Source organism: Engystomops pustulosus, chromosome 7, assembly GCF_040894005.1.
Source record: "Engystomops pustulosus chromosome 7, aEngPut4.maternal, whole genome shotgun sequence".
NCBI classification, from domain to species: domain Eukaryota; kingdom Metazoa; phylum Chordata; class Amphibia; order Anura; family Leptodactylidae; genus Engystomops; species Engystomops pustulosus.
This window is the reverse complement of record NC_092417.1, coordinates 71,971,932-71,990,146: the sequence shown is the minus strand read 5'-3', so window position 1 is coordinate 71,990,146 and position 18,215 is coordinate 71,971,932. Positions and strand designations below refer to the sequence as shown.

Sequence of the window (18,215 nt, the reverse complement as noted above, 5' to 3'; positions counted from 1 at the left end):
ATCTCAACTACAGGCACATTTAATAATGGTTGTTTATTATAGCCGGGGACTAAGGTACAGTTAATTACCAACATCGGAGGTCTGTTTGTAACTGATCTGTAAGTCGGTGGTCTTAAGTAAAGAACCACCTGTACAACCTTATATATTATTAGTTCATTTACATTGTGGTGGTCTATAATTGTGACTAAACTTTCTTTAGCCCATGGAATTCAAGATATTGTTAAACTATAGTGCAGTGCGTGGGTTAGGGGTAGCCCCAATACTATGCTGAGAGTCCGCCAGGCACAGTTGAGGTGTCATCACGTGTTGCTGTTCTTTGGAAGGGATGGTAAGGTGTGGTGCACCCTAATGACTTCTGCAATCTCCTCTCAGATAAAAGAAGTGTTCTATTCTGAGGAAAGGCCAATGGCAGAGAATCCCCACCTCAGCTTCTATTTCTTGTTGTACAGGTAGACTGCCAGTCTTCTGTTCTTCAAGCTGTTCCCTAACTGCAAGACACTAGAGACTGTTCTCTTTATATAAACTCTATTTCAGCACAAACAATGACAAAGAATTCTCCCATAGACTTACATTGAATCCCCAAAATATTCTATGGCAGAAAGGTTCTAAAGTGGTTAACAACCTTGCCAACTCTCCAGTCCCACCATCGTGCACATGATGCGGAGATGATGCTGTGGCCAGTGATTGACACATTGGGGCTCATTTACTAAGGGTGCACAGACCGCACAAATGGATATTCCGACAATTACCATTTTGTGCCGCATTTAAAAGGGGATTGTGGTGCACGCGATCAGATTTTGGCGCATCGTCGCCGTCTTTCACGAGACACAAAGCGGGCCATCAGATGATCCAACGGATTCGGACTGAGCGCAAGATTTAACATTTAAATTGTGTCGCAAGACAATGCACTTACAGTATATACACCAGGAAGAAGAAGGTGAACTTCGGCGGACCCGAGCAGGGAAGTGACACATGCAGTATCTCGGGTGCACGATCTTGGTGAATCGCGCCAGACTTCGTCTTCGTCAGACCGTTCGGATTGGGGATCACGACAGGACCGAGTAAATAAATGTGCCCCATTGAGGTGATGGGGGGCATTTATTATTATTGTTGTACGGAGTGTTTATTTGTAGCACAAATTATGAGATAATGAATTGGTGCATAACTGAAAATGGTCTGCAGTGACTCATGAAGGTGAAATAGAACTTGGTAGAACAGCTTTTTCTAATTGTGCGCGAAAAGTTGAGCCAAAAAAAAGTTGGGAAAAGTGTCAGGATACCAAAGCTGCTGCTAAATTGAGTGATCAAAAAAAAAAAGACCTGTGTTGGAAAAGCAGCAATATTGTGGCGCCGACACATCATAAATATGTCGCACAAGGTGCAGCAAGAAGACAAAAAATCCCTCAAAACTTTGAGTAAGCCATTAATACATGCCCCTGAATGTATTTTATGTGCTCTCACCACTTTTGGCCCAATTAAAATCTGAAGGGCATTATTTGTTCCTTTTTAAGAATCCTGACGGGGCTGCAGTGATACATACTTGTTATTCCACATCTCTTCTTTACTTGAATAATAGACTTCTGATGGAAGGATGGGGGTCATAACTGTAGGTACATTTTGTTAGAGTGTATTTTTTGCATGTAGAGCTTCAGGAATCCTGTTTTCTTGGTAGTGACTCTCTTAAGACTCAACTTGCCTTAATGAATCAGACTCTTATTGGATTGTGGCTGATTTAGTGTGGTTGTGCGCAGCGTCTGTATAACGTTATTAGTGTTCTTTCTCATTGTTGTATTCCGTTCTCTGACACTCACCCTAAGAGTCTCATTTTCTTCCCTTCATTCAATTGCTTCTCTCTGTGAGATAAGCTGGAAGTGCAGCAGATAATCGTTAAGACAATGCAATATAGATGTGAACAAGAAAGATATAACTTCAGGAGAAAATGGAAGATTTGTCAGATTACAATGATTTGGAGCTGGTGAATCAACATACAGATGTCAACAGCAAACTGTGTCTATTTCTTGGGCATTTCCTGGTGGTATTTAGTAAACGGTTGTCCTTTTAGAACATAGCTCGGTTAGGGGGAGGGGTCAGGCAACAGAGTTAAAGTTAAGGGAATCCACAGACGGGCGTAAAGTTGCAAGCCTTGGGTTAGTTAGTATTTTCACTGGCCAAGCAAATTGGGCGAGTGTTTCTTATGGAGGGGGAAGTGTCACCTCCTCCTCCTCTGCAGCGCACAGCGGTATGCCCGCCCAGCGGGCATACTGCCGTGTGAATGCACCCATAGGCAGTGTTCCCACATTGAGGTTTTCTGATGCAGTTTTGTAATCAGGATCCTAATGGGTGAAAACATATAACAGAGATGCTGCTTCTCCTCTTATTTTTACTCCACTCCTGGTTTGGACATCAAAAACAGCTTTCTTTCAACCACCCCACCCCACCCCTTCATTTATATTTAAAGACAATCCACCACCAAAATCGAGCATGGGTAAACCTGGGGCACTTACTCATAGAACCAGGCAACGTGACTGTGGCAATATTCTAATATTTGTTATCCATGGCCTTCTTTCTTTAAAAAGAAACTTTGAAAATTATACTAATGAGCCAGAGCCTGGAGGGTGTATTGAGAGCCCATCAGTAATGTCTTTTTTAACTGGTTGATACAATGAGCAGAGCAGGTCTACCCTCCCCATAAGCACTCCTGCTGCTGATAGATTACACAGGCAGAGGGAGGAGGGATAAAGCAGGGGGAGGGGGAGACTTGCTTTACTCATTGTAACAGCCTATGACACTGCAGCACTGAGGGGCTATGACGGCACACAACATAGAGCACATCCTACACCTGCCCAGATTACAGCGTGGCCACTCAGCTTCCCTATGGATAGATTATAAAAACCCACAAAAGACTTGTATGCCTTTAAGCAGAAAAACTTTTTCTACTAAAATAAAACCTCTTGAAACTTCAACTTATAAAGGTGAGAAAACCAGTGAAGCAATAACATTGTGACCTGAATGAATAGTGCCCCTAGGTTATTTTTTTACCTTCTGGTTTACCATCTGGGGTATACTGTGGAACATTTATACAGCCATATAGTCTTTTTTTGTCCATGATATGCACAAGCAACAGAGGACTTTAACAACTGACCTTTGGTTGTGCTTCGATCCGATGCCAGCTGATGCAGTAAGATGGACAGCATTCTGGACCAGGAAGTGGACAAGAAGGGGACTTCCTGTTTTCTGAGGCTGAGACTTGAAGAGACACCGAGCTGTCAATCAAAAGAAGGAGGTGTGGTTCACTGGCAGCTTGGAGAAAACCTGAGTCTTCAGAGTTTGACTCATCTATATTATATATCTGAGAAATGGCTGTAATTAAGGTACAGTGTATAAATCAAACTTGGCACTCATAAAGTTCATGCATAAAGTGAAAGATTATGTTTATTCAGAAAATTGAGTAGCAATCCAAAACTAACATGTGACATTTTAGTCTAAACATAGACCATCGTTAGACACAGATTGCTGGTTGAAAGGATATAAAAGTCAATTGGCAGCTTTGCGCCACAGCATGAAGGTTGAAGAGCGGTGTAGTAAAGGGCTTTACCTTCCTGCCGCAGCGCAATGCCACAGATTTACTTTTATATCCTTTCACCCTGCAATCCATGTCTGATGAAGGGCTGTGTTTAGACCAAAACGTCACACATTAATTTTGGATTGCTACTCTATTTTCTGAATAAACATAATTTTTCACTTTCTGCATGAACTTTATGAGCACCAATTATGACTTATACATTACTGAAGGATTAGTTATCCTACTTGGGCACCATAACTTTGTCTCTAAGTGGTGTGACATACAGTTCCATTTTTGTAATAATGGTACAGTGCCTCAGTGGCAGATAATTTTAAGTCACATGGGGAAGACTTTTAACCCCATAGCAGCAGGTGTAAGCAGTAAAATTCTTATGACAAGTCTTCTTTAAGAAGAGATAAATCATGCAACCCAATAGGGTTGACCCTAAGCCTAATTAGCCACTATCCAGTAGAAAGTAATGGTTACCATCGAGGGGTGTAAGTCAAAGTTCCTAGGTCCCTAACTTACTTTAACAGGGCCCCTACCTGTTGCGTCTACAGTATTAATACATTTCTAAATGTATTTTTCAGTTCCCCCAGACACCAGGAGCTGGTTGTGCAACTAATGACTCTCCACTCCTATTGCTGTTTTAACGCTATAAAATAAAGCGGCGCTGCCAGGAGGTAAGAAATTTCCAATTCAATTTTGATTCTAATGTTAATGTTATTGTTTTTTAACCAATTCCCAGGTTATGAGTGTATAAGAGCGGGTAATGCGGCTATTAAATACATAATCACCTCTTATTACTTCTGTTACATGTATCACAAAAGAACGATGACTTCACATTATGATTGAGGCAGAAAAAAGTAAATGGCAAAAATAAAAGCTGCTCTCAATCCGTAATTGAATATTGAAGCATTTATAATGGTGATTATTAGAGGAGAAGTGTAATTATTGAAGTTGGGAACAGCTGGGTGCTGACATTGTTAATGGGCTTCTCCTTTATTTTATACCACTTGCAATATGGCTGATTTCAAGCAGATTATCAAAAGACGAAGTCCCTGCGAACGAGAGAATGATTCCACTGCCAAGTACAAAAGACAGGAATTTGCTCCAATGTCAGTGCGCCGACCCCGTTGCACCCAGCCATCACACAGCTTACACAACAATTACTTGTTTTCCTGCAAAATGAGTCTCACTTTCTCTCAACAACATCAATATTCTACTCAGAACTTTGTTTCCATTGCGGCTATTGTTGAAAAACCTTCAAATGCAGGAAACACTTCATTGCAAGAGACAAGTGCTCCAAATTCACAGAAACTGAGCATCAGCCTGCAGAGATAGGAGAGGAGAACATAGTAACATAGTCAACAAACACTATCCTTCCCCCTATGTCAGCCAGGCTCCAATGCAACAGGCTCCATTTATCTACCAGAAAACAACCTAAAGGAGTGAAGAGTCATTAGTTTTACAACCAGTCCCTGGTGTCAAGAGGGACCTAAAAAAAACTGCCTCAATGGGGAAATGTTTCATTGTAGTTTTCTCTCTTCACAATTTCTCCAAATTGTTGTGTCTGTCAATTATTGTGTAATAACCAAATCCACTTTTCCCTCAGTTTATACCACATTTATCAGTTGATTCCAGATGTGGAAGGCAAATTTATGAAGTGAAAAAACTTTACTGAATTCAGTGGTGCAGGAAAAACATTGGAACTACAGCCACAAATCACGAGGAGGTCATTTTTATTATTTCTTACTATTATCAAGGGGCATTTTATAGCGGGGGGAGGGGGGGGGGGGTATAGACTATATCTAAATTAATAAGAAGGGCACCATATATAAATTACTGATGGTGCACTATGATCACTGTATCTATATTTATTAATAATATGGAAAACCCAAAGGACAAACTCTGGGTTAAGAGAAATAAGAACACATACTTGCTCCACTTCAGCTCCTGGTTGTTCCGGTAGGTCCTTTTTCTGACCTACACCAATCCAAAAGTTCCAAGTGGTCTCCTTGGAGACAGAATGTTCCTTTTCCATGAGAAAGTACTTCCCGTGTCCCCTGGCCCAAAGGGAGGCAATTTGAAGTGGGTCCCATGACACAGTAGAACTTCATATTGGATGCAAGCCTGAAACCAGAAGTACTAGAGCCCCCTGGAGAATTTCAGATTCATGGATAACCACTGTACATAAGGTGCACTGTATATACAGTATTATTTTTAGGTGGGGGAAAACCTTTTTATATGGCCCCATGATTTCTATGTTTTCGCCTGCATAGATATATTTTAGGCCTTTCAAAGATTATATCCTAACATATTCTGTAAGGGTGTTATATATTCCTATATTCCTAAACCAAGTACTCTATACTCAAACGGATAGTAACAGTTTTACTTCAAAACCTGATAATTCCCTTTCAGGTCTAATCTGTGTTTGTTTTCTGTATTGCACTGGAAAATATGTCATTTTTCACACTTGCAAAATAATTTTGGGTTGTGACTAATTCTATCCTTTCAGCCATTTTCATATAGAACCTGATGCCCCTCTCCACCTTCACTATAAAACGTGTCAGTTCATTATAAGAAAATAATCATGCTCATGTAATGTAACACTTAGCTCCAGTAATTGCAGGGTTGCTTGTTGCTGCTGAGCCCCTGCTTTAGCTTCCTCTACAAGGACAAACCAGTTTTTAATGTGATGTATCCACAGGAAATCACAAAAAGTCACTCTGCTGAGATAAAGGATTGAGATGAACACAAACCATGGGCAGAGGATGAACCCCCACAGCCTGATTGTGCAGCAAGCCCCTGACATTGGTTGTAATAGCGCCTTGTGTCTTTGTGCCTGCAGAACATCGCTGCTCCATTGTGGATGCACTAATTTTGCAGTCAGCTCATTTTTCCCCGGCTCCGCACCCACGCTTCATCTCTTCTTTCATGCAGATTAGTCCATTATTGTGCTAGAACGAATGGCAGTCCCAAGTCTACACTTGACAGCTACTCATTAAGCATTTCAAACCTTAGCATACTCCACTGCGCCCAACCACAGCTCCAGCTCTGCTGCTCTGCACTAACTCATCCACACCTCTCCAAAATGATACATTAATGACTGACAATATTTATATGTGGAACCATTCCTCTCGATATTTGAAGAAAGTACGCAAGCAGTGACATTGAAGGCTGAATAACTCATCGGAATATACAAGAGAGAGATTGTTCCAATAGAATCTGTCAACACATAAACCGGTCAGAAGTTTCTCTGATTCTTACTGTAGGACACAGATATATACTGTAATGTTTATTACCGCATTTGCATTTTACTAGTAGATAATAAGAGTTAGATAATGTTTTGTACTCCAGTCACATCCAGAGCTGCACTGCAATCAAACTACAGTGCATCATGCAAGTTTAGAAAACAATTACATCTAAGCTCATTGGTTTTATAACTCATATAGGATTGCAGGTATCAGAATTCTGAAAAAAATCTGAAAAAATGTTAGCAAATTAAGCAAAAAAGTTTTTAGGCTTTACAAAAAGTCAGCTTTTTTCAATCTTTTTCATGGAAAATATCTGGTATTCCACTTTTGCCCTGGTTAGGCTCACTTGTTTCCCTATATATACACCTATGCACATAGGTGTATATATACACCTCAAGAGAGATGTGTACCTTACAGACCAATTAAAAGGACATTTTGGCTTTGGGCAATTGTTTGCCTGGTTCCCCTGTCAGCCAGTTCCATAACACTATCATAAACCAGTAACTTGGTACTGACCAAGCACAGCAGTGCTACAGGCATGGCATAGTGCTTTCAAGGAAACTCCTTTAAATTCATGCTAGCCAAACTTGACACAATGGGTGCACTGGCTGAACACCTCACCTTTAAGAATCCTGCCTCTTCCTGTGTCCCCTGCCGGATCTTTGTGCCTCACAGCCTAAGAGAAAGCATCCTGGTGATTATTCCTGCGTTCCTGTGTATTTCTGCATTCCTGTGTATTCCTGTGTTCCTGTGTATTCCTGCGTTCCTGTGTATTCCTGCGTTCCTGTGTATTCCTGCGTTCCTGTGTGTCTCCGCTCCTGAGTCCTGTGTAGCCGTGTTACCCGAGTTCCTCCGTGTTACTGTATTCCGTGTGCCTGTGTTCCCGCTCCCACCTGCCTGGACCTCCCATTTCTGACCCCGGATTTGGACTTGACCTCGCATCTCTGCCGCCTGCCCTGACCCCGAGCCTGGACCTGACTACGAGACTGTCTTCTGCTAAGGTACCTCGACTTCGGCTGCCACCGCAGGCTAGTTGCACCTGGGAACGTGCTGGTGGTTTCCTGCCGCAGCAAGTTCAACCCGCTTTGCGGCGGGCTCTGGTGAATACCAGGTGCCACTTGGATTCCGGTCCCAGGTGTCGGCTAGTTCCATCTCCCGCGGTGGTCCAGAGGATCCACTGATCCTGACAATGGGGCACATTTACTCACCCATCTGCTGGAGTTCACCGAAAGGGTATTGTCTGTGTATAATGCACTCTGCTGCGATTCATTTAGATCATTTGCCCGATATCTTGCATGTGTCGCTTCCCCGCTCAGGTCCGACAGAGTCCACCTTCTTCTTCCTGGTTCACGTAAGTGCATTGTCTTGCAACACAATTTGAGAGTTAAATCCTGCTCCTAGTCCGAATCAGTTGGATCGTCCGAGAGCACGCCCCCCAATTCGCGTTGCATGGAAGCCATTACGGCTGTGTCAAAATCGTGCGCGACAAAATCACAGCGCAGACACATGTTAAATACCTGTCCAAGACATGCAAATCCCGAAAAAGGTGCAAAGTCCAACGAAAGTGCAGCGCGCGACCCATAGTACATGAGCTCCAATGCCTCACATTTTTGAAAACTAGTACAGTCTGTACTATGTGCAGTTTGCCTGGGGAATGTGCAGTCGTCGCCAGATAGATCAAAACTGCTGCAAGTTCTTCATTAATCTGGTGACCCTTGCACTGCTTGGGAAGTGTGGACCCATTTTTTTGGGAGGGCGCAATTTGTTCATGTTGCAGAATTGTGGCGCATGACGGTATTAAATGTGCCGCAAACTTGGACTAAGCTGTAACACGCCCCTTTAGGTGCACAATTTTTCTGTCTCCAGTACGTTGGTCTCTCCAGTACGAATATTGGGGCATGGAGGTCATACCGGAGGTGAACAACAGTGGAAATCGGGCCGTCTGTCCAGCCCCTCAGCAGGAGGTAGAACTGATCCTATTGGTTTCTGGTGCGAGCAAGCCCATGCAAGGGAAGTTGCTTCAGGCTGTGGACACAGTGCGGAAGTGGGGCTTTGACGGGACGCCACCCCCAGGATTGACACAGGGCACAATGTGGCCCTAGATGCAAAAGAGGAGAGGCTGAAGGCTAGGGATGGCGGCCCTGATTCAGTGTGAGGCAGCAGCAGGGGTCCAGACACAGGGGTCTGCCTCCAGGACACCGGAGAGGGCTGTTGAGCCCAGTATTTTAGGCCAGGGCAGGATTGGGGCTAAGGTTGGAAGCCAGGAGCAAGTGGCTACTGTGGCACAACCTGAAGGGGGCTCTGGGCTGTTCTGCAGTGTTTCATCTGTCCTTTTGCCCTTGCAGGTAAATGGCGACGACGACCTGGCAATGTTAAAGACTACTGCTTCACACACCATACATACATAATAGGATTTGGGTACTACAGGGTTGTTGGCTGTAGTGGGTCGTGACCGTCCACATTGGGGGCGCATTTAGAGCCAAAGGTCATGGAAAAAATATGGAAGAGGGAGAACATGGACTTTTTAACTTTGTTGCCCTTGGAGCATTTCAGCATTGAGAAGTGGGAAAAAGGCAAAGAACATAGAAAAGAGGAGGATGAGGAACACAGACGTGACCAGCGGATTCCGAGGATTTTAGAAATTGGGTTCATGCTTTTGCCATATTGGGGAGTGTTATGGGTGAGAAACACCTGGAATGTTGCTTGGGTCTCTTTTGTTATCTAGACCCGGTTTGGGAGGCATATAAGCCAATATGGGGGATGCTTGGTTAAGATACGATGAGCAGTTCCGGCAGTAGATAAGCAGCCAACTTTGCAATGGGATCACAAGGATATAGCCTTGTGGATGAGGTTGAGGACGGCTCCCAGGTGTACGGGGAGGAGCTCTATGTTCGGTTGTTCTGTGGGTTTGGGGAGTCTCCTTTAGTCCAGGCCTGACAGGTTCAAGAATGGGTGTTCATCAGGCGGATTACGGAAAAGGGTGTGTTGGAAGTTTAATGAATGTTCCTGACCTTGGGGGCTACCTGCACATATCAACATGAGTGCTCTGATTACAGGGGTGCCAACCATCCCTTGTTCAAGTGTTTCAAGCTGGGAAAGGGTCAACAGCAGAGATCAGGGGATGCAGCTGTCAAAGGGGGTGACTCTGGTACTTCTCACGGCCATGATGCCATGGTTTGATAGGTATCCAAATAGGAATAAGGTGGTGTTGCTGTTAGAAGGGTTTAGGATCCAGTCAAGATCCAGTTAAGATCCAGTCAAGGAAGGGGCGGGATCCCTTTGTTCCAGAAATCTAAAGCCAGTAGATGATTTTCCACAGGTTGTACGGGAGAAGTACGGCTGTGGAGGATGTTGCGGCCATTCTTAGAACAGCCATCACTGAATTTGAGGGTGTCACTGTTAGGAATGGTCCTTAAATAGGACCCGGGAAAGTATAGTTTGAGTCATCATTTGTTGTATCTGCTGGGGGGGGGGCTTTGGTGAATGATGATATTGATAGTTCTCTCTCAGCGGTGTCCTACATATCTTTTGAGTCGGCAGTTGTTTTGGCGAGGGAGGCCGGGAAACACTCATGGCAACGGCAGACATGGAGTCTTCGTTTTGCTTATTGCCGGTCCACCCAGGGTGTATGCATCTGTTGGGTTGTTCATTTGAAGGGGTTTTTTATGTGGATGGTTGTTTGCCCATGGGTTGCTCAATTTGATGCACCCTGTTTGAGGCTTTTAGTTCCTTTTTGGAATGGGTGGTTCAGGAGTTTTTGTGCTCATGGGGGTCACCTGTTACCTGTATGATTTTTTGTGTGTTGGTCCTGCGGGGAGCCTGTTGTGTTTCCTTTTGTTGTAGACCGTGTTTGATGTTTTTCAGAGATTTGGGGTTACGCTGGCAGTAGAGAAGATTTTGGGGCCTTCTACGTCGCTTTGTTTTTTGGGGACTGAAATTGACCCCGAGCGAATGGAGTGTAGGTTGCTATTGTCGAAACAGGAGGATTTGCATAGGGTGGTGCAAGAGGCTCTAGTAAAGTGAAAAATCACCCATTGGCTTCTGCAGTCATTGTTAGGCAAATTGAACTTTGCGTATCACATAATGCCTATGGGACGAGTATTTTGTCAGTGCCTGGGGCAAGATACTGCTTGGTTGAGGCGGTCAAAACATCTTATTCATTTGAAACTGGAGCACAGGTATAATATGAAAATATGGGATGGTTTTCTGGTGTGTTATAATGGGCAGACATTGTGGAAGGCAGACCTAGTTTCTAATTCTGAGTTACATTTGTTTATTGATGGTGGGGTATGGGGCATTCTTTGATGGTGCATGGAGCATGGGTTCCTGGCCGGAAGCATGGCGAGAGGTGGCTTTGACTGTGAACCTCTGTTGGAGTTCTTTCCAATTGTTGTGTGGGTGGAGCTGTGGGGGCAACTGGAGCATGATTTTTCATTGTGACAATATGTTGGTTGTGAATGTGATTGCTAGGCAGATGTCGTGATAGTTTTGTTGCGGCATCTGGTGCTTTTGTGCTTGCGCTGGAATAGTTGTGCTGTGCATGTTTTGGGGATTGGTAACCACACTGTGGATGCCTTGTCTCGTCTACAGTTAGACAATTTTTGGGAGTTGGTTCCCACAGCAGAGAGGTATCTCGTGCCGTGTCCAGGATGACCGGAGATCCGTTGCGGAGAACAATGTGGAGGAATACGGTGTCAGTGGTGGCTCTGAATTTCACGAGGGTGAAAATCAAGTGTGTGTCAAAATTTGTGTGGTTGAATGAGTTTGATGGTGAGGCATTGGTTGCTGGATGTGGATGCCTCTTATACTTGACTGATCTTGAATTGGATGTTTTTAACTTTGGCTTCCAGGTTTGGCAGGGCATGTCACCTTGAGGGGGGAGAAGCCACGCGGTGGTGGGTTCTGTACAACAGCTAGTGGGTACATATGAAAAATTGGTTGTAAAATGGTATAAATAAAAAGGGGGTTTATATACCGAATACATTATTTGGATTCCCCAAGAGGTGGATCTTGGGAAACAAGGGTCATTATGGTTATAGAGTCCCCCTGTGGTTTTGGTTGGTGTCGCACCTGGCATTGCCACTTAGCCAAGAGTTTGGAAGCTAGTGGATCAAAAGGGTGTAGGTTTTTTATTACCAGGGGGAATTTACCTTTGGTAGTCTTGGTTAATTATGCTGCCTAGTTTGTTGGTTGTTGTTAAGAACTCAGCTATGAAGAAAATGTGAATGTGTTAATTTGTATTTGCTAATAAAATTTGTGTTTTTGCAGACTGTTACATGAAGAAGTTAAAAAAGGCTGTGACCAATCACCATTCCAACAAAATGGTGTCAGCTGTGTTGGTCAGGCTGTCTGTTTTCTTACTTTGCCCATTTTCCCCGACTCCACACTAGTCTGGTCATGTTCAGTGCTCTAACCTGCCCATAAAAATGATGGTCTGGTAGGTTATCACTCAAATCTCAGCAATGATTTTAGAAATGCAAATCCACCTGCAATGTGATCAAGTAACCATGATATATATATATATATTTATATATATATATATATATATATATATATATATATAGATATATACCTCCTATAGAGAGGAAATAGTAGTTACACCCAACCTCCCCTCCTCCCCAACCCGAACAAGCGGCCGTCCTCCGCTCCTAACGGCCCCCCCCCCCCCCCCCCCCGGAACAAGCTGTCGTCCTACGCTCGCAACGCCAACCCATCTCCCCCCCCCCCCCCCCGCTGGAAGAAGCGCCCATCCTCCGCTCCTTCTCCACTGCCCCGCCCACCGCCCCGGCCAAACCATTAACCAACCCCCCCCCCCCACGCCGAACACGAACAACCCCAAACACCCGCCTGACGCGACGGCCGTCCATCCTAAAAGGGTAAGTATACACTACATATGTATTTATCTGTGTGTATATATGATGTATATTCAGTGTATATACAGTGTATGTACAGTGTATATACTGTGTGTATATATGCATCTACTGTCTATAGATTTATATACTGTGTTTATATGCATCTACTGTGTATATGTGTATATACTGTGTATATGTGTATATGCATCTACTGTCTATATATGTATATACTATGTATATGTGTATATATGCATCTACTGTCTATATATGCATCTACTGTCTATATATGTATATACTGTGTATATATGCATCTACTGTGTATATGTGTATATACTGTGTATATATGCATCTACTGTGTATATGTGTATATACTGTGTATATGTGTATATATGCATCTACTGTCTATATATGTATATACTGTGTATATGTGTACATATATATATACTTTCTATATATGTATATACTGTGTATATATGTATTTACTGTCTATATATGTATATACTGTGTATATATGCATCTACTGTCTATATATGTATATACTGTGTATATATGCATTTACTGTTTTTAGACACGCATATATTTGTATAACCATATATATCTGCACATTTAATTATATGCATATATATATATATATATATATATATATATATATGATGTATGTTTATGTTTATATGCTGTGTATATGGTATGTATGTATATGCTCTGTATACTGAATGTGTGTGTATTTGCTGTATGTGTGTATATTGGGGGCGAGGCGGCTGTATGTAGCTGTGTTACTGGGGATGAGGCGGCTGTATGTAGCTGTGTTACTGGGGGCGAGGCGGCTGTGTGTAGCTGTGTTGCTGAGGATGAGGCGGCTGTATGTAGCTGTGTTACTGGGGGCGAGGCGGCTGTATGTAGCTGTGTTACTGGGGGCGAGGCGGCTGTATGTAGCTGTGTTACTGGGGGCGAGGCAGCTGTATGTAGCTGTGTTACTGGGGATGAGGCGGCTGTATGTAGCTGTGTTACTGGGGCAAGGCGGCTGTATGTAGTTGTGTTACTGGGGATGAGGCGGCTGTATGTAGCTGTGTTACTGGGGGTGAGGCGGCTGTATGTAGCTGTGTTACTGGGGGATGAGGCGGCTGTATGTAGCTGTGTTACTGGGGATGAGGCGGCTGTATGTACCTGTGTTACTGGGGATGAGGCGGCTGTATGTAGCTGTGTTACTGAGGGCGAGGCGGCTGTGTGTAGCTGTGTTGCTGAGGATGAGGCGGCTGTATGTAGCTGTGTTACTGGGGGCGAGGCGGCTGTATGTAGCTGTGTTACTGGGGGCGAGGCGGCTGTATGTAGCTGTGTTACTGGGGATGAGGCGGCTGTATGTAGCTGTGTTACTGGGGGCGAGGCAGCTGTATGTAGTTGTGTTACTGGGGATGAGACGGCTGTATGTAGCTGTGTTACTGGGGGTGAGGCGGCTGTATGTAGCTGTGTTACTGGGGGATGAGGCGGCTGTATGTAGCTGTGTTACTGGGGATGAGGCGGCTGTATGTAGCTGAGTTACTGGGGATGAGGCGGCTGTATGTAGCGGTGTTACTGGGGATGAGGCGGCTGTATGTAGCTGTGTTACTGGGGATGAGGCGGCTGTATGTAGCGGTGTTACTGGGGGTGAGGCGGCTGTATGTAGTGGTGTTACTGGGGGCGAGGCGGCTGTATGTAGCTGTGTTACTGGGGGCAAGGAGGCTGTATGTAGTGGTGTTACTGGGGGCGAGGCGGCTTTATGTAGCTTTGTTACTGGGGGCGAGGCGGCTGTGTGTAGCGGTGTTACTGGGGGTGAGGCGGCTGTATGTAGCAGTGTTACTAGGGATGAGGCGGCTATATGTAGCTGTGGTACTGGGGATCAGGCGGCTGTATGTAGCAGTGTTACTGCGTGGATAGTGAGCAGGAGGACGTGTATGCACGCTGCCCTCAGTGGGGGCCTCCACCAGATTTTGCGCCCAGGGGCCCCCACCAACCTTAATCCAGCCCTGGGGCATAGATTGGTCAGTTGCTTGCAGCATTTTTATCCAGGGGATACTATATTGTAAGTGACTGTGGTATCTTTAGGGGCGCAATGTGAATATGTACTGAAAGGAGCCAAAGACATCTGGGGTGAATCTTGCAGTAATAATTTACCACTGGGAGAAGTCATGCAGGTTTATACTCGATCTTTTCCCACAAGATACAAGATCCCAATTCTGTTTGTTTCCGATCAGTACTGTAGTCACCAACTAACCTTCCAGTTTGGGAGACCACTCTCAGCAATTGAAATGTTATTATTTTGACTGCAACGACAAATGGTTGACGATTGATATATGGTTATGGTCATCACTTAGAATTAAAGGGTATTCCAGAAATCATTATAATTAATATTGAAATGGTCATAAAAATATAAGATAACATGTAATTACTTTTTATTTAAAATTTTGCCTCCCATTAGCTGAAAAATGTTGTGCACTACACTATAATGAAGACTTAAAATGCTGCTGGCCCTTTAATTAGTCCATTGATTTTGTCCCCGTAGAGCCGACAAATGAAAGAAAATGGCTGCTGGTCACATGTCCACATAACATGCCCTAGATGCCTAAATGGATCATATGAACATCACAATGTTTGGCTATTAGTAGTTTGCTGTGGATTTGATGCCGCTGAGGGCATGAGGGGTCATGGAGGAGAAAAGTCAAGGTGTGCAAGGCAGGATAGGATATGGAGAGGGAATAGACAATAGTGATGTAATTTATTGGGGCTGAGGATACAAGAGAGGGGTGTATTTACATGGGGCTGTATATTGAGGGTTGTAGGGCTGTAGTTATTTGGCACTGCAGATAGAAAGCAAGAGGGAGAGAAGCAGTGGCATAACAAGACCCCAGTGCGCTCTGTTGCAAACTTAGAATCAGGTCCCCCATACACCAAACCCTTGCTGCCCGCCCCATCCCGCATGTTATTCTTCAGAATATGCATACACCACATATACACTCCATAGGCATTAGCACACATACACTATAAATGCATATACACACATATAAACACAGCACCAAAAATACTCAAAACACACTATATACACGCTACACATACACACCATATATAAAAACACTTAAATACAGTTGCACATAAATAAATATCCCCACACCAATATCCACATACCTGTACAATACAAATAATATTGCAGTAAAGAATACACATACATAAACATATAAGGGAATATACTGCCAAAAATGTATCGCTAATAAAGTCTGCCATAAGACACATAAAGACAACACTTACTGTAGAAATCAGTCGTAGCTTCGGCCTTCTAGCTCTGTCCTGTCCTGTCCATCAGAACATCAGAACTTCAGAACTTTGATAACTTCTCCCATTATTCCCACTTATTGTTATATAACAACATCCGTTATCGTTATTTCCATTCATTAATATTTAGCAAAGCAGTACCCCATTAATTCATATGAAACCCTGCACCCAATAATTAATTAAAGTAGCAGAGCAGACTCCCTCAGCAATCCATATGAAGTTAGCAGTGCCCTAAAAATTAATATGTAGCATAGCAGTTCTTACTAGGTACTGGGCCTAGGCCTATTCCCTCCCCACCTAATAATATATTATCATGGAGCCCTCCCTCAATGATATACTGTCCAGAAGTCCCCACCCCCTAATAACATACTGTCCAGGAGTCCCCACCCCCTAATAATATACTGTCCAGGAGTCCCCACCCCCTAATAACATACTGTCCAGGAGTCCCCATCCCCTAATAACATACTGTCCAGGAGTCCCCACCCCCTAATAATATTCTGTCCAGGAGTCCCCACCACCTAATAATATACCTTCCATCCACCTTTCTAAAAATATATTGCCCAGCAGTTTCCACCCCTATCACTCATAAATTACTGTCCAGGAGTTTTCACTCCCCCCCCCCCCCCCAATAATACATTGTCCAGGAGTAGGAGCCATGAAAAATATAATAAACCTATCACTAACCTTGCTTCCCTGGTTCAGTACTCCCCCAGGATTTCTCATTCACTAAAGCAGAAATGCACGTCACCGCACAATGTATGACGCAGTGGAGTGATGATGTCATCACAGCCGCGCCATAGTGAACACAGGCAGGCAGTGCGCGGGGTGGTGCCTGCCTGTGTCCCTGAATCAATGCTTTGTGTGTCTCAATGGCACACATAGAATTGGTTCCCGATCCACTCTCTTGTGCCCACACCTGACGCCCAGCAGATAGGGACTCATACCAGGCCTGGGCGACTGGACAGGAGAGATGCATTTACATGGGGCTGCATGTTAGTAGGCTGGGGGACAGGAAGGGTGCATGTACATGGGACTGCAGATTAGAAGGCTGGAGGGATGAGTTTATATGTACTTTCATTCTATGGATTCTTCTTGGCAACCAGGATGCAGGGCTGAGGGGAGCAGAGCTGAGGCAGGCAGAAAGCAGAGTATTAGCAGACAAACAGATGCAATAAGGCAATGAATGTGTAGTGGGAAAGTTTTTAGCTATTACAACTATAGAACGACACAGGATTTACCTTTTAAATTTGTGTTGCAAGCCAAGAACTTACATGCACCAGGAAGAAGAAGGTGCACCTGAGCAGGGAGTGACACATGCAGGATATCGGGTGCAGGATCTACGTGGATCGCGGCACAGTGCATCATCATCAAAGAGTCCGGATCGGGGATTGCGACTGGTAAGTAAATGTGCCCCAGTGTGGTCTCTTATTTTCCTATATAACACAGGGCTATATATTACAGCAGTTGTGCTTGGTATTGTAGTTCAGCTGCTTCATGTGAATGAACCTGAGATTAATCTAATCAGACTCAGATCAGAGATGTAAAAGGCCGATTTGGGACAATAAACCACAAGTCCACAAGATGTTTTTTTCACAGCCAGGTGTCTCTGGACCAATAAAGCACAGTGGCCAAATGTATGCCAAACTAAAGCAATGCTATTATAATAGTGTACAGTGTGCTGGACTAAGCCCTGAGCCCTGGTATGTGCCCAGGGTTGTTGCTAGTTTTCATCCTTCCCCTGCTCCTAAAGTAATGTATCAGAACACTAGTGAGACTAGTAGTGCACCGACCAATGCCTTGCCCTGGCCATACTTTAGATATTAGCATATTTACCTCTGGTGGCAACAATGTTGTAGCGAAGGAGTTTCCAGTTATCGTCTTCAGTTCTGCAACAGTGAATAAAGTGACATTTAATTTACTTAAAAACAGGAAATATCTGCATGTAAGAAATAGGGCGCTGGATGCTTGTAAATCATCTATACACGGCCGGCAGTATACGCCATAAGATCGATGCCGCCTGTGTATGAAATCCACTTTAGAAGAGATGATCCTGAAGAACAGATGTAAGGGCTCATTCATATAAGTCACTTTGCATGTTAGAAGCTCTTTGTCATGGCAACAAGCAGAAAAGCCACTGAATGAGGAGCAGATTGCGGCCGACAATGTGAATAATTCACCAAATTTGTGCACTATTTAGACAAATACAATGAGATGATCTTGCTCTGTAGCCTACAATAGAAGAACA

General features: G+C 44.0%; 1 long non-coding RNA gene across 1 annotated transcript in view; it reads right to left on the bottom strand.

Annotated features, from left to right (window-relative positions):
• Nucleotides 1-17,858, bottom strand: part of LOC140068833 (uncharacterized) — a 35,790-nt gene extending 17,932 nt beyond the window's left edge. Inside the window, exons 1-2 of the long non-coding RNA XR_011848578.1 lie at nt 17,804-17,858; nt 3,142-3,262 (exon numbers count right to left, since the gene is read on the bottom strand). This is a non-coding gene — a long non-coding RNA (uncharacterized lncRNA). The remainder of the gene's footprint in view (nt 1-3,141; nt 3,263-17,803) is intronic.
• Between the last annotated feature and the right edge of the window lie 357 nt (nt 17,859-18,215).